The sequence below is a fragment of the Pleurodeles waltl genome, chromosome 3_1 (assembly GCF_031143425.1).
Source record: "Pleurodeles waltl isolate 20211129_DDA chromosome 3_1, aPleWal1.hap1.20221129, whole genome shotgun sequence".
In the NCBI taxonomy this organism is placed as follows: domain Eukaryota; kingdom Metazoa; phylum Chordata; class Amphibia; order Caudata; family Salamandridae; genus Pleurodeles; species Pleurodeles waltl.
The window spans coordinates 17842725-17856754 of NC_090440.1; positions in this window are offsets into that span (position 1 = coordinate 17842725).

A 14030-nucleotide genomic window follows, 5' to 3' on the forward strand; every position below is an offset into this window, starting at 1 on the left:
ACTCACTTCAAACTACACACACCAGCCACCAGGGCTTGACTCACTTCAAAGGGTGATATCTCCACACCCACCCCCTAGGGCTTGACTCACTTCAAAGGCTGATACCTCCACACCCAGCCACCAGGTCTTGACTCACTTCAAAAGGTGATAACTCCACACACAGCCACCAGGGCTTGACTCACTTCAAAGGGGGACAACTCCAGCCCCCAGCCACCAGGGCTTGACTCACTTCAAACTCCACACACCAGCCACCAGGGCTTGACTCACTTCAAAGGGTGATAACTCCACACCCCAGCCACCAGGGCTTGACTCACTTCAAACTCCACACACCAGCCATCAGGGCTTGACTGACTTCAAAGGGTGATAACTTCACACCCAGCCGCCAGGGCTTGACTCACTTGAAAGGGTGGTAACTCCACACCCCAGCCACCAGGGCTTGACTCACGTCAAAGGGTGACAATTCCACACACCATCCCCAAGGGCTGGACTCACTTCAAACTACACACACCAGCCACCAGGGCTTGACTCACTTCAAAGGGTGATATCTGCACACCCACCCCCTAGGGCTTGACTCACTTCAAAGGCTGATACCTCCACACCCAGCCACCAGGGCTTGACTCACTTCAAAAGGTGATAACTCCACACCCAGCCACCAGGGCTTGACTCACTTCAAAGGGGGACAACTCCAGCCCCCAGCCACCAGGGCTTGGCTCACTTGAAAGGGTGACAAATCCACCCCCCAGCCACCAGGGCTTGACTCACTTCAAAGGGTGACAATTCCACACACCAGCCCCCAAGGCTTGACTCACTTCAAACTACACACACCAGCCACCAGGGCTTGACTCACTTCAAAAGGTGATAACTCCACACCCAGCCACCAGGGCTTGACTCACTTCAAGGGGTGATAACTCCACCCCCTAGCCACCAGGGTTTGACTCACTTCAAAGGGTGAAAACTCCACACCCCAGCCACCAGGGCTTGACTCACTTCAAACTCGCAACACCAGCCATCAGGGCTTGACTCACTTCAAAGGGTGATAACTTCACACCCAGCCACCAGGGCTTGACTCACTTCAAAGGGTGATAACTCCACACCCCAGCAACAAGGGCTTGACTCACTTCAAACTCCACACACCAGTCACCAGGGCTTGACTCGCTTCAAAGGGTGACAATTCCACACACCAGCCCCCAGTGCTTGACACACTTCAAAGGGTGACAACTCCACCCCCTAGCCACCAGGGCTTGACTCACTTCAAACTCCACACACCAGCCACCAGGGCTTGATTCACTTCAAAGGGTGATAACTCCACACTCCAGCCACCAGGGCTTGACTAACTTCAAACTCCACACACCAGCCATCAGGGCTTGACTCACTTCAAAGGGTGATAGCTTCACACCCAGCCACCAGGGCTTGACTCACTTGAAAGGGTGGTAACTCCACACCCCAACAACAAGGGCTTGACTCACTTCAAACTCTACACACCAGCCACCAGGGCTTGACTCACTTCAAACTCCACACACCAGTCAACAGGGCCTGACTCACTTCAAAGGGTGACAATTCCACCCCTCAGCCACCAGGGCTTGACTCGCTTCAAACTACACACACCAGCCACCAGGGCTTGACTCACTTCAAAGGGTGATATCTCCACACCCAGCCCCTAGGGCATGACTCACTTCAAAGGCTGATACCTCCACACCCAGCCACCAGGGCTTGACTCACTTCAAAGGGTGATAACTCCACCCCCCAGCCACCAGGGCTTGACTCACTTTAAAGGGTGATAACTCCAACCCAGCCACCAGGGCTTGACTCACTTCAAAGGGTGATAACTCCACACCCCAGCCACCAGGGCTTGACTCACTTCAAACTCCACACACCAGCCATCAGGGCTTGACTCACTTCAAAGGGTGATAACTTCACACCCAGCCACCAGGGCTTGACTGACTTCAAAGGGTGATAACTCCAGTCCCCAGCAACAAGGGATTGACTCACTGCAAACTCCACACACCAGCCACCAGGGCTTGACTCACTTCAAACTCCACACACCAGTCACCAGGGCTTGACTCACTTCAAAGGGTGACAATTCCACACACCAGCCCCCAGTGCTTGACTCACTTCAAAGGGTGACAACTCCACCCCCCAGCCACCAGGGCCTGACTCACTTCAAACTCCACACACCACGCACCAGGGCTTGACTCACTTCAAAGGGTGATAACTCCACACCCCAGCCACCAGGGCTGGACTCACTTCAAACTCCACACACCAGCCATCAGGGCTTGACTCACTTCAAAGGGTGATAACTTCACACCCAGCCGCCAGGGCTTGACTCACTTGAAAGGGTGGTAACTCCACACCCCAGCCACCAGGGCTTGACTCATTTCAAAGGGTGACAATTCCACACACCATCCCCCAGGGCTTGACTCACTTCAAACTACACACACCAGCCACCAGGGCTTGACTCACTTCAAAGGGTGATATCTCCACACCCACCCCCTAGGGCTTGACTCACTTCAAAGGCTGATACCTCCACACCCAGCCACCAGGTCTTGACTCACTTCAAAAGGTGATAACTCCACACACAGCCACCAGGGCTTGACTCACTTCAAAGGGGGACAACTCCAGCCCCCAGCCACCAGGGCTTGACTCACTTCAAACTCCACACACCAGCCACCAGGGCTTGACTCACTTCAAAGGGTGATAACTCCACACCCCAGCCACCAGGGCTTGACTCACTTCAAACTCCACACACCAGCCATCAGGGCTTGACTGACTTCAAAGGGTGATAACTTCACACCCAGCCGCCAGGGCTTGACTCACTTGAAAGGGTGGTAACTCCACACCCCAGCCACCAGGGCTTGACTCACGTCAAAGGGTGACAATTCCACACACCATCCCCAAGGGCTGGACTCACTTCAAACTACACACACCAGCCACCAGGGCTTGACTCACTTCAAAGGGTGATATCTGCACACCCACCCCCTAGGGCTTGACTCACTTCAAAGGCTGATACCTCCACACCCAGCCACCAGGGCTTGACTCACTTCAAAAGGTGATAACTCCACACCCAGCCACCAGGGCTTGACTCACTTCAAAGGGGGACAACTCCAGCCCCCAGCCACCAGGGCTTGGCTCACTTGAAAGGGTGACAAATCCACCCCCCAGCCACCAGGGCTTGACTCACTTCAAAGGGTGACAATTCCACACACCAGCCCCCAAGGCTTGACTCACTTCAAACTACACACACCAGCCACCAGGGCTTGACTCACTTCAAAGGGTGATATCTCCACACCCAGCCCCTAGGGCTTGACTCACTTCAAAGGCTGATACCTCCACACCCAGCCACTAGGGCTTGACTCACTTCAAAAGGTGATAACTCCACACCCAGCCACCAGGGCTTGACTCACTTCAAAGGGTGATAACTCCACCCCCTAGCCACCAGGGTTTGACTCACTTCAAAGGGTGATAACTCCACACCCCAGCCACCAGGGCTTGACTCACTTCAAACTCACACACCAGCCATCAGGGCTTGATTCACTTCAAAGGGCGATAACTTCACACCCAGCCACCAGGGCTTGACTCACTTTAAAGGGTGATAACTCCACACCCCAGCAACAAGGGCTTGACTCACTTCAAACTCCACACACCAGTCACCAGGGCTTGACTCACTTCAAAGGGTGACAATTCCACACACCAGCCCCCAGTGCTTGACTCACTTCAAAGGGTGACAACTCCACCCCCCAGCCACCAGGGCTTGACTCACTTCAAACTCCACACACCAGCCACCAGGGCTTGACTCACTTCAAAGGGTGATAACTCCACACCCCAGCCACCAGGGCTTGACTAACTTCAAACTCAACACACCAGCCATCAGGGCTTGACTGACTTCAAAGGGTGATAACTTCACACCCAGCCACCAGGGCTTGACTCACTTGAAAGGGTGGTAACTCCACACCCCAACAACAAGGGCTTGACTCACTTCAAACTCTACACACCAGCCACCAGGGCTTGTCTCACTTCAAACTCCACACACCAGTCACCAGGGCCTGACTCACTTCAAAGGGTGACAATTCCACCCCTCAGCCACCAGGGCTTGACTCGCTTCAAACTACACACACCAGCCACCAGGGCTTGACTCACTTCAAAGGGTGATATCTCCACACCCAGCCCCTAGGGCTTGACTCACTTCAAAGGCTGATACCTCCACACCCAGCCACCAGGGCTTGACTCACTTCAAAAGGTGATAACTCCACACCCAGTCACCAGGGCTTGACTCACTTCAAAGGGTGATAACTCCACCCCCAGCCCCCAGGGCTTGACTCACTTCAAAGGGTGATAACTCCAACCCAGCCACCAGGGCTTGACTTACTTCAAAGGGTGATAACTCCACACCCCAGCCACCAGGGCTTGACTCACTTCAAACTCCACACACCATCCATCAGGGCTTGACTCACTTCAAAGGGTGATAACTTCACACCCAGCCACCAGGGCTTGACTGACTTCAAAGGGTGATAACTCCAGACCCCAGCAACAAGGGATTGACTCACTTCAAACTCCACACACCAGCCACCAGGGCTTGACTCACTTCAAACTCCACACACCAGTCACCAGGGCTTGACTCACTTCAAAGGGTGACAATTCCACACACCAGCCCCCAGTGCTTGACTCACTTCAAAGGGTGACAACTCCACCCCCCAGCCACCAGGGCCTGACTCACTTCAAACTCCACACACCAGCCACCAGGGCTTGACTCACTTCAAAGTGTGATAACTCCACACCCCAGCCACCAGGGCTTGACTCACTTCAAACTCCACACACCAGCCATCAGTGCTTGACTCATTATAAAGGGTGATAACTTCACACCCAGCCGCCAGGGCTTGACTCACTTGAAAGGGTGGTAACTCCACACCCCAGCCACCAGGGCTTGACTCACTTCAAAGGGTGACAATTCCACACACCAGCCCCCAGGGCTTGACTCACTTCAAACTACACACACCAGCCACCAGGGCTTGACTCACTTCAAAGGGTGATATCTCCACACCCAGCCCCTAGGGCTTGACTCACTTCAAAGGCTGATACCTCCACACCCAGCCACCAGGGCTTGACTCACTTCAAAAGGTGATAACTCCACACCCAGCCACCAGGGCTTGACTCACTTCAAAGGGTGATAACTCCACACCCCAGCCACCAGGGCTTGACTCACTTCAAACTCCACACACCAGCCATCAGGGCTTGACTCACTTCAAAGGGTGATAACTTCACACCCAGCCACCAGGGCTTGACTGACTTCAAAGGGTGATAACTCCAGTCCCCAGCAACAAGGGATTGACTCACTGCAAACTCCACACACCAGCCACCAGGGCTTGAGTCACTTCAAACTCCACACACCAGTCACCAGGGCTTGACTCACTTCAAAGGGTGACAATTCCACACACCAGCCCCCAGTGCTTGACTCACTTCAAAGGGTGACAACTCCACCCCCCACCACCAGGGCCTGACTCACTTCAAACTCCACACACCAGCCACCAGGGCTTGACTCACTTCAAAGGGTGATAACTCCACACCCCAGCCACCAGGGCTTGACTCACTTCAAACTCCACACACCAGCCATCAGGGCTTGACTCACTTCAAAGGGTGATAACTTCACACCCAGCCGTCAGGGCTTGACTCACTTGAAAGGGTGGTAACTCCACACCCCAGCAACAAGGGCTTGACTCACTTCAAACTCTACACACCAGCCACCAGGGCTTGACTCACTTCAAACTCCACACACCAGTCACCAGGGCCTGACTCACTTCGAAGGGTGACAATTCCACCCCTCAGCCACCAGGGATTGACTCACTTCAAAGGGTGACAACTCCACCCCCCAGCCACCAGGGCTTGTCTCACTTCAAACTCCACACACCAGCCACCAGGGCTTGACTCACTTCAAAGGGTGATAACTTCACACCCAGCCACCAGGGCTTGACTCACTTCAAAGGGTGATAACTCTACCCCCAGCCACCATGGCTTGACTCACTTCAAAATCCACACACCAGCCACCAGGGCTTGACTCACTTCAAAGGGTGATAACTCCACACCCCAGTCACCAGGGCTTGACTCTCTTCAGAGGGTGATATCTCCACACCCAGGCTACCAGGGCTTGACTCACTTCTAAGGCCGATACCTCCACACCCAGCCACCAGGGCTTGACTCACTTCAAACTCCAAACACCAGCCACCAGGGCTTGACTCACTTCAAAGGGTGATAACTTCACACCCCAGCCACCAGGGCTTGACTCACATCAAAGGGTGACAGTTCCACACACCAGCCCACAGGGCTAGACTCACTTCAAAGGGTGATAACGCCACACCCAGCCACCAGGGCTTGATTCACTTCAAAGGGTGATAACTCCAGCCACCAGGGCTTGACTCACTTCAAAGAGTGATAACTCCAGCCCCCAGCCACCAGGGCTTGACTCACTTCAAAGGGTGACAACTCCACACTCCAGCCACCAGGGCTTGACTCACTTCAAAGGGGGACAACTCCAGCCCCCAGCCGCCAGGGCTTGGCTCACTTCAAAGGGTGACAAATCCACCCCCCAGCCACCAGGGCTTGACTCACTTCAAAGGGTGACAATTCCACACACCAGCCCCCAGGTCTTTACTCACTTCAAACTACACACACCAGCCACCAGGGCTTGACTCACTTCAAAGGGTGATATCTCCACACCCAGCCCCTAGGGCTTGACTCACATCAAAGGCTGATACCTCCACACCAAGCCACCAGGGCTTGACTCACTTCAAAAGGTGATAACTCCACACCCAGCCACCAGGGCTTGACTCACTTCAAGGGGTGATAACTCCACCCCCTAGCCACCAGGGTTTGACTCACTTCAAAGGGTGAAAACTCCACACCCCAGCCACCAGGGCTTGACTCACTTCAAACTCGCAACACCAGCCATCAGGGCTTGATTCACTTCAAAGGGTGATAACTTCACACCCAGCCACCAGGGCTTGACTCACTTCAAAGGGTGATAACTCCACACCCCAGCAACAAGGGCTTGACTCACTTCAAACTCCACACACCAGTCACCAGGGCTTGACTCACTTCAAAGGGTGACAATTCCACACACCAGCCCCCAGTGCTTGACTCACTTCAAAGGGTGACAACTCCACCCCCTAGCCACCAGGGCTTGACTCACTTCAAACTCCACACACCAGCCACCAGGGCTTGATTCACTTCAAAGGGTGATAACTCCACACCCCAGCCACCAGGGCTTGACTAACTTCAAACTCCACACACCAGCCATCAGGGCTTGACTCACTTCAAAGGGTGATAGCTTCACACCCAGCCACCAGGGCTTGACTCACTTGAAAGGGTGGTAACTCCACACCCCAACAACAAGGGCTTGACTCACTTCAAACTCTACACACCAGCCACCAGGGCTTGACTCACTTCAAACTCCACACACCAGTCAACAGGGCCTGACTCACTTCAAAGGGTGACAATTCCACCCCTCAGCCACCAGGGCTTGACTCGCTTCAAACTACACACACCAGCCACCAGGGCTTGACTCACTTCAAAGGGTGATATCTCCACACCCAGCCCCTAGGGCATGACTCACTTCAAAGGCTGATACCTCCACACCCAGCCACCAGGGCTTGACTCACTTCAAAGGGTGATAACTCCACCCCCCAGCCACCAGGGCTTGACTCACTTTAAAGGGTGATAACTCCAACCCAGCCACCAGGGCTTTACTCACTTCAAAGGGTGATAACTCCACACCCCAGCCACCAGGGCTTGACTCACTTCAAACTCCACACACCAGCCATCAGGGCTTGACTCACTTCAAAGGGTGATAACTTCACACCCAGCCACCAGGGCTTGACTGACTTCAAAGGGTGATAACTCCAGTCCCCAGCAACAAGGGATTGACTCACTGCAAACTCCACACACCAGCCACCAGGGCTTGACTCACTTCAAACTCCACACACCAGTCACCAGGGCTTGACTCACTTCAAAGGGTGACAATTCCACACACCAGCCCCCAGTGCTTGACTCACTTCAAAGGGTGACAACTCCACCCCCCAGCCACCAGGCCCTGACTCACTTCAAACTCCACACACCACGCACCAGGGCTTGACTCACTTCAAAGGGTGATAACTCCACACCCCAGCCACCAGGGCTGGACTCACTTCAAACTCCACACACCAGCCATCAGGGCTTGACTCACTTCAAAGGGTGATAACTTCACACCCAGCCGCCAGGGCTTGACTCACTTGAAAGGGTGGTAACTCCACACCCCAGCCACCAGGGCTTGACTCATTTCAAAGGGTGACAATTCCACACACCATCCCCCAGGGCTTGACTCACTTCAAACTACACACACCAGCCACCAGGGCTTGACTCACTTCAAAGGGTGATATCTCCACACCCACCCCCTAGGGCTTGACTCACTTCAAAGGCTGATACCTCCACACCCAGCCACCAGGTCTTGACTCACTTCAAAAGGTGATAACTCCACACACAGCCACCAGGGCTTGACTCACTTCAAAGGGGGACAACTCCAGCCCCCAGCCACCAGGGCTTGACTCACTTCAAACTCCACACACCAGCCACCAGGGCTTGACTCACTTCAAAGGGTGATAACTCCACACCCCAGCCACCAGGGCTTGACTCACTTCAAACTCCACACACCAGCCATCAGGGCTTGACTGACTTCAAAGGGTGATAACTTCACACCCAGCCGCCAGGGCTTGACTCACTTGAAAGGGTGGTAACTCCACACCCCAGCCACCAGGGCTTGACTCACGTCAAAGGGTGACAATTCCACACACCATCCCCAAGGGCTGGACTCACTTCAAACTACACACACCAGCCACCAGGGCTTGACTCACTTCAAAGGGTGATATCTCCACACCCACCACCTAGGGCTTGACTCACTTCAAAGGCTGATACCTCCACACCCAGCCACCAGGGCTTGACTCACTTCAAAAGGTGATAACTCCACACCCAGCCACCAGGGCTTGACTCACTTCAAAGGGGGACAACTCCAGCCCCCAGCCACCAGGGCTTGGCTCACTTGAAAGGGTGACAAATCCACCCCCCAGCCACCAGGGCTTGACTCACTTCAAAGGGTGACAATTCCACACACCAGCCCCCAGGGCTTGATTCACTTCAAACTACACACACCAGCCACCAGGGCTTGACTCACTTCAAAGGGTGATATCTCCACACCCAGCCCCTAGGGCTTGACTCACTTCAAAGGCTGATACCTCCACACCCAGCCACTAGGGCTTGACTCACTTCAAAAGGTGATAACTCCACACCCAGCCACCAGGGCTTGACTCACTTCAAAGGGTGATAACTCCACCCCCTAGCCACCAGGGTTTGACTCACTTCAAAGGGTGATAACTCCACACCCCAGCCACCAGGGCTTGACTCACTTCAAACTCCACACACCAGCCATCAGGGCTTGACTGACTTCAAAGGGTGATAACTTCACACCCAGCCGCCAGGGCTTGACTCACTTGAAAGGGTGGTAACTCCACACCCCAGCCACCAGGGCTTGACTCACGTCAAAGGGTGACAATTCCACACACCATCCCCAAGGGCTGGACTCACTTCAAACTACACACACCAGCCACCAGGGCTTGACTCACTTCAAAGGGTGATATCTCCACACCCACCACCTAGGGCTTGACTCACTTCAAAGGCTGATACCTCCACACCCAGCCACCAGGGCTTGACTCACTTCAAAAGGTGATAACTCCACACCCAGCCACCAGGGCTTGACTCACTTCAAAGGGGGACAACTCCAGCCCCCAGCCACCAGGGCTTGGCTCACTTGAAAGGGTGACAAATCCACCCCCCAGCCACCAGGGCTTGACTCACTTCAAAGGGTGACAATTCCACACACCAGCCCCCAGGGCTTGATTCACTTCAAACTACACACACCAGCCACCAGGGCTTGACTCACTTCAAAGGGTGATATCTCCACACCCAGCCCCTAGGGCTTGACTCACTTCAAAGGCTGATACCTCCACACCCAGCCACTAGGGCTTGACTCACTTCAAAAGGTGATAACTCCACACCCAGCCACCAGGGCTTGACTCACTTCAAAGGGTGATAACTCCACCCCCTAGCCACCAGGGTTTGACTCACTTCAAAGGGTGATAAATCCACACCCCAGCCACCAGGGCTTGACTCACTTCAAACTCACACACCAGCCATCAGGGCTTGATTCACTTCAAAGGGCGATAACTTCACACCCAGCCACCAGGGCTTGACTCACTTTAAAGGGTGATAACTCCACACCCCAGCAACAAGGGCTTGACTCACTTCAAACTCCACACACCAGTCACCAGGGCTTGACTCACTTCAAAGGGTGACAATTCCACACACCAGCCCCCAGTGCTTGACTCACTTCAAAGGGTGACAACTCCACCCCCCAGCCACCAGGGCTTGACTCACTTCAAACTCCACACACCAGCCACCAGGGCTTGACTCACTTCAAAGGGTGATAACTCCACACCCCAGCCACCAGGGCTTGACTAACTTCAAACTCCACACACCAGCCATCAGGGCTTGACTGACTTCAAAGGGTGATAACTTCACACCCAGCCACCAGGGCTTGACTCACTTGAAAGGGTGGTAACTCCACACCCCAACAACAAGGGCTTGACTCACTTCAAACTCTACACACCAGCCACCAGGGCTTGTCTCACGTCAAACTCCACACACCAGTCACCAGGGCCTGACTCACTTCAAAGGGTGACAATTCCACCCCTCAGCCACCAGGGCTTGACTCGCTTCAAACTACACACACCAGCCACCAGGGCTTGACTCACTTCAAAGGGTGATATCTCCACACCCAGCCCCTAGGGCTTGACTCACTTCAAAGGCTGATACCTCCACACCCAGCCACCAGGGCTTGACTCACTTCAAAAGGTGATAACTCCACACCCAGTCACCAGGGCTTGACTCACTTCAAAGGGTGATAACTCCACCCCCAGCCACCAGGGCTTGACTCACATCAAAGGGTGACAGTTCCACACACCAGCCCACAGGGCTAGACTCACTTCAAAGGGTGATAACGCCACACCCAGCCACCAGGGCTTGATTCACTTCAAAGGGTGATAACTCCAGCCACCAGGGCTTGACTCACTTCAAAGAGTGATAACTCCAGCCCCCAGCCACCAGGGCTTGACTCACTTCAAAGGGTGACAACTCCACACTCCAGCCACCAGGGCTTGACTCACTTCAAAGGGGGACAACTCCAGCCCCCAGCCGCCAGGGCTTGGCTCACTTCAAAGGGTGACAAATCCACCCCCCAGCCACCAGGGCTTGACTCACTTCAAAGGGTGACAATTCCACACACCAGCCCCCAGGTCTTTACTCACTTCAAACTACACACACCAGCCACCAGGGCTTGACTCACTTCAAAGGGTGATATCTCCACACCCAGCCCCTAGGGCTTGACTCACATCAAAGGCTGATACCTCCACACCCAGCCACCAGGGCTTGACTCACTTCAAAAGGTGATAACTCCACACCCAGCCACCAGGGCTTGACTCACTTCAAGGGGTGATAACTCCACCCCCTAGCCACCAGGGTTTGACTCACTTCAAAGGGTGAAAACTCCACACCCCAGCCACCAGGGCTTGACTCACTTCAAACTCGCAACACCAGCCATCAGGGCTTGACTCACTTCAAAGGGTGATAACTTCACACCCAGCCACCAGGGCTTGACTCACTTCAAAGGGTGATAACTCCACACCCCAGCAACAAGGGCTTGACTCACTTCAAACTCCACACACCAGTCACCAGGGCTTGACTCGCTTCAAAGGGTGACAATTCCACACACCAGCCCCCAGTGCTTGACTCACTTCAAAGGGTGACAACTCCACCCCCTAGCCACCAGGGCTTGACTCACTTCAAACTCCACACACCAGCCACCAGGGCTTGATTCACTTCAAAGGGTGATAACTCCACACTCCAGCCACCAGGGCTTGACTAACTTCAAACTCCACACACCAGCCATCAGGGCTTGACTCACTTCAAAGGGTGATAGCTTCACACCCAGCCACCAGGGCTTGACTCACTTGAAAGGGTGGTAACTCCACACCCCAACAACAAGGGCTTGACTCACTTCAAACTCTACACACCAGCCACCAGGGCTTGACTCACTTCAAACTCCACACACCAGTCAACAGGGCCTGACTCACTTCAAAGGGTGACAATTCCACCCCTCAGCCACCAGGGCTTGACTCGCTTCAAACTACACACACCAGCCACCAGGGCTTGACTCACTTCAAAGGGTGATATCTCCACACCCAGCCCCTAGGGCATGACTCACTTCAAAGGCTGATACCTCCACACCCAGCCACCAGGGCTTGACTCACTTCAAAGGGTGATAACTCCACCCCCCAGCCACCAGGGCTTGACTCACTTTAAAGGGTGATAACTCCAACCCAGCCACCAGGGCTTGACTCACTTCAAAGGGTGATAACTCCACACCCCAGCCACCAGGGCTTGACTCACTTCAAACTCCACACACCAGCCATCAGGGCTTGACTCACTTCAAAGGGTGATAACTTCACACCCAGCCACCAGGGCTTGACTGACTTCAAAGGGTGATAACTCCAGTCCCCAGCAACAAGGGATTGACTCACTGCAAACTCCACACACCAGCCACCAGGGCTTGACTCACTTCAAACTCCACACACCAGTCACCAGGGCTTGACTCACTTCAAAGGGTGACAATTCCACACACCAGCCCCCAGTGCTTGACTCACTTCAAAGGGTGACAACTCCACCCCCCAGCCACCAGGGCCTGACTCACTTCAAACTCCACACACCACGCACCAGGGCTTGACTCACTTCAAAGGGTGATAACTCCACACCCCAGCCACCAGGGCTGGACTCACTTCAAACTCCACACACCAGCCATCAGGGCTTGACTCACTTCAAAGGGTGATAACTTCACACCCAGCCGCCAGGGCTTGACTCACTTGAAAGGGTGGTAACTCCACACCCCAGCCACCAGGGCTTGACTCATTTCAAAGGGTGACAATTCCACACACCATCCCCCAGGGCTTGACTCACTTCAAACTACACACACCAGCCACCAGGGCTTGACTCACTTCAAAGGGTGATATCTCCACACCCACCCCCTAGGGCTTGACTCACTTCAAAGGCTGATACCTCCACACCCAGCCACCAGGTCTTGACTCACTTCAAAAGGTGATAACTCCACACACAGCCACCAGGGCTTGACTCACTTCAAAGGGGGACAACTCCAGCCCCCAGCCACCAGGGCTTGACTCACTTCAAACTCCACACACCAGCCACCAGGGCTTGACTCACTTCAAAGGGTGATAACTCCACACCCCAGCCACCAGGGCTTGACTCACTTCAAACTCCACACACCAGCCATCAGGGCTTGACTGACTTCAAAGGGTGATAACTTCACACCCAGCCGCCAGGGCTTGACTCACTTGAAAGGGTGGTAACTCCACACCCCAGCCACCAGGGCTTGACTCACGTCAAAGGGTGACAATTCCACACACCATCCCCAAGGGCTGGACTCACTTCAAACTACACACACCAGCCACCAGGGCTTGACTCACTTCAAAGGGTGATATCTGCACACCCACCCCCTAGGGCTTGACTCACTTCAAAGGCTGATACCTCCACACCCAGCCACCAGGGCTTGACTCACTTCAAAAGGTGATAACTCCACACCCAGCCACCAGGGCTTGACTCACTTCAAAGGGGGACAACTCCAGCCCCCAGCCACCAGGGCTTGGCTCACTTGAAAGGGTGACAAATCCACCCCCCAGCCACCAGGGCTTGACTCACTTCAAAGGGTGACAATTCCACACACCAGCCCCCAAGGCTTGACTCACTTCAAACTACACACACCAGCCACCAGGGCTTGACTCACTTCAAAGGGTGATATCTCCACACCCAGCCCCTAGGGCTTGACTCACTTCAAAGGCTGATACCTCCACACCCAGCCACTAGGGCTTGACTCACTTCAAAAGGTGATA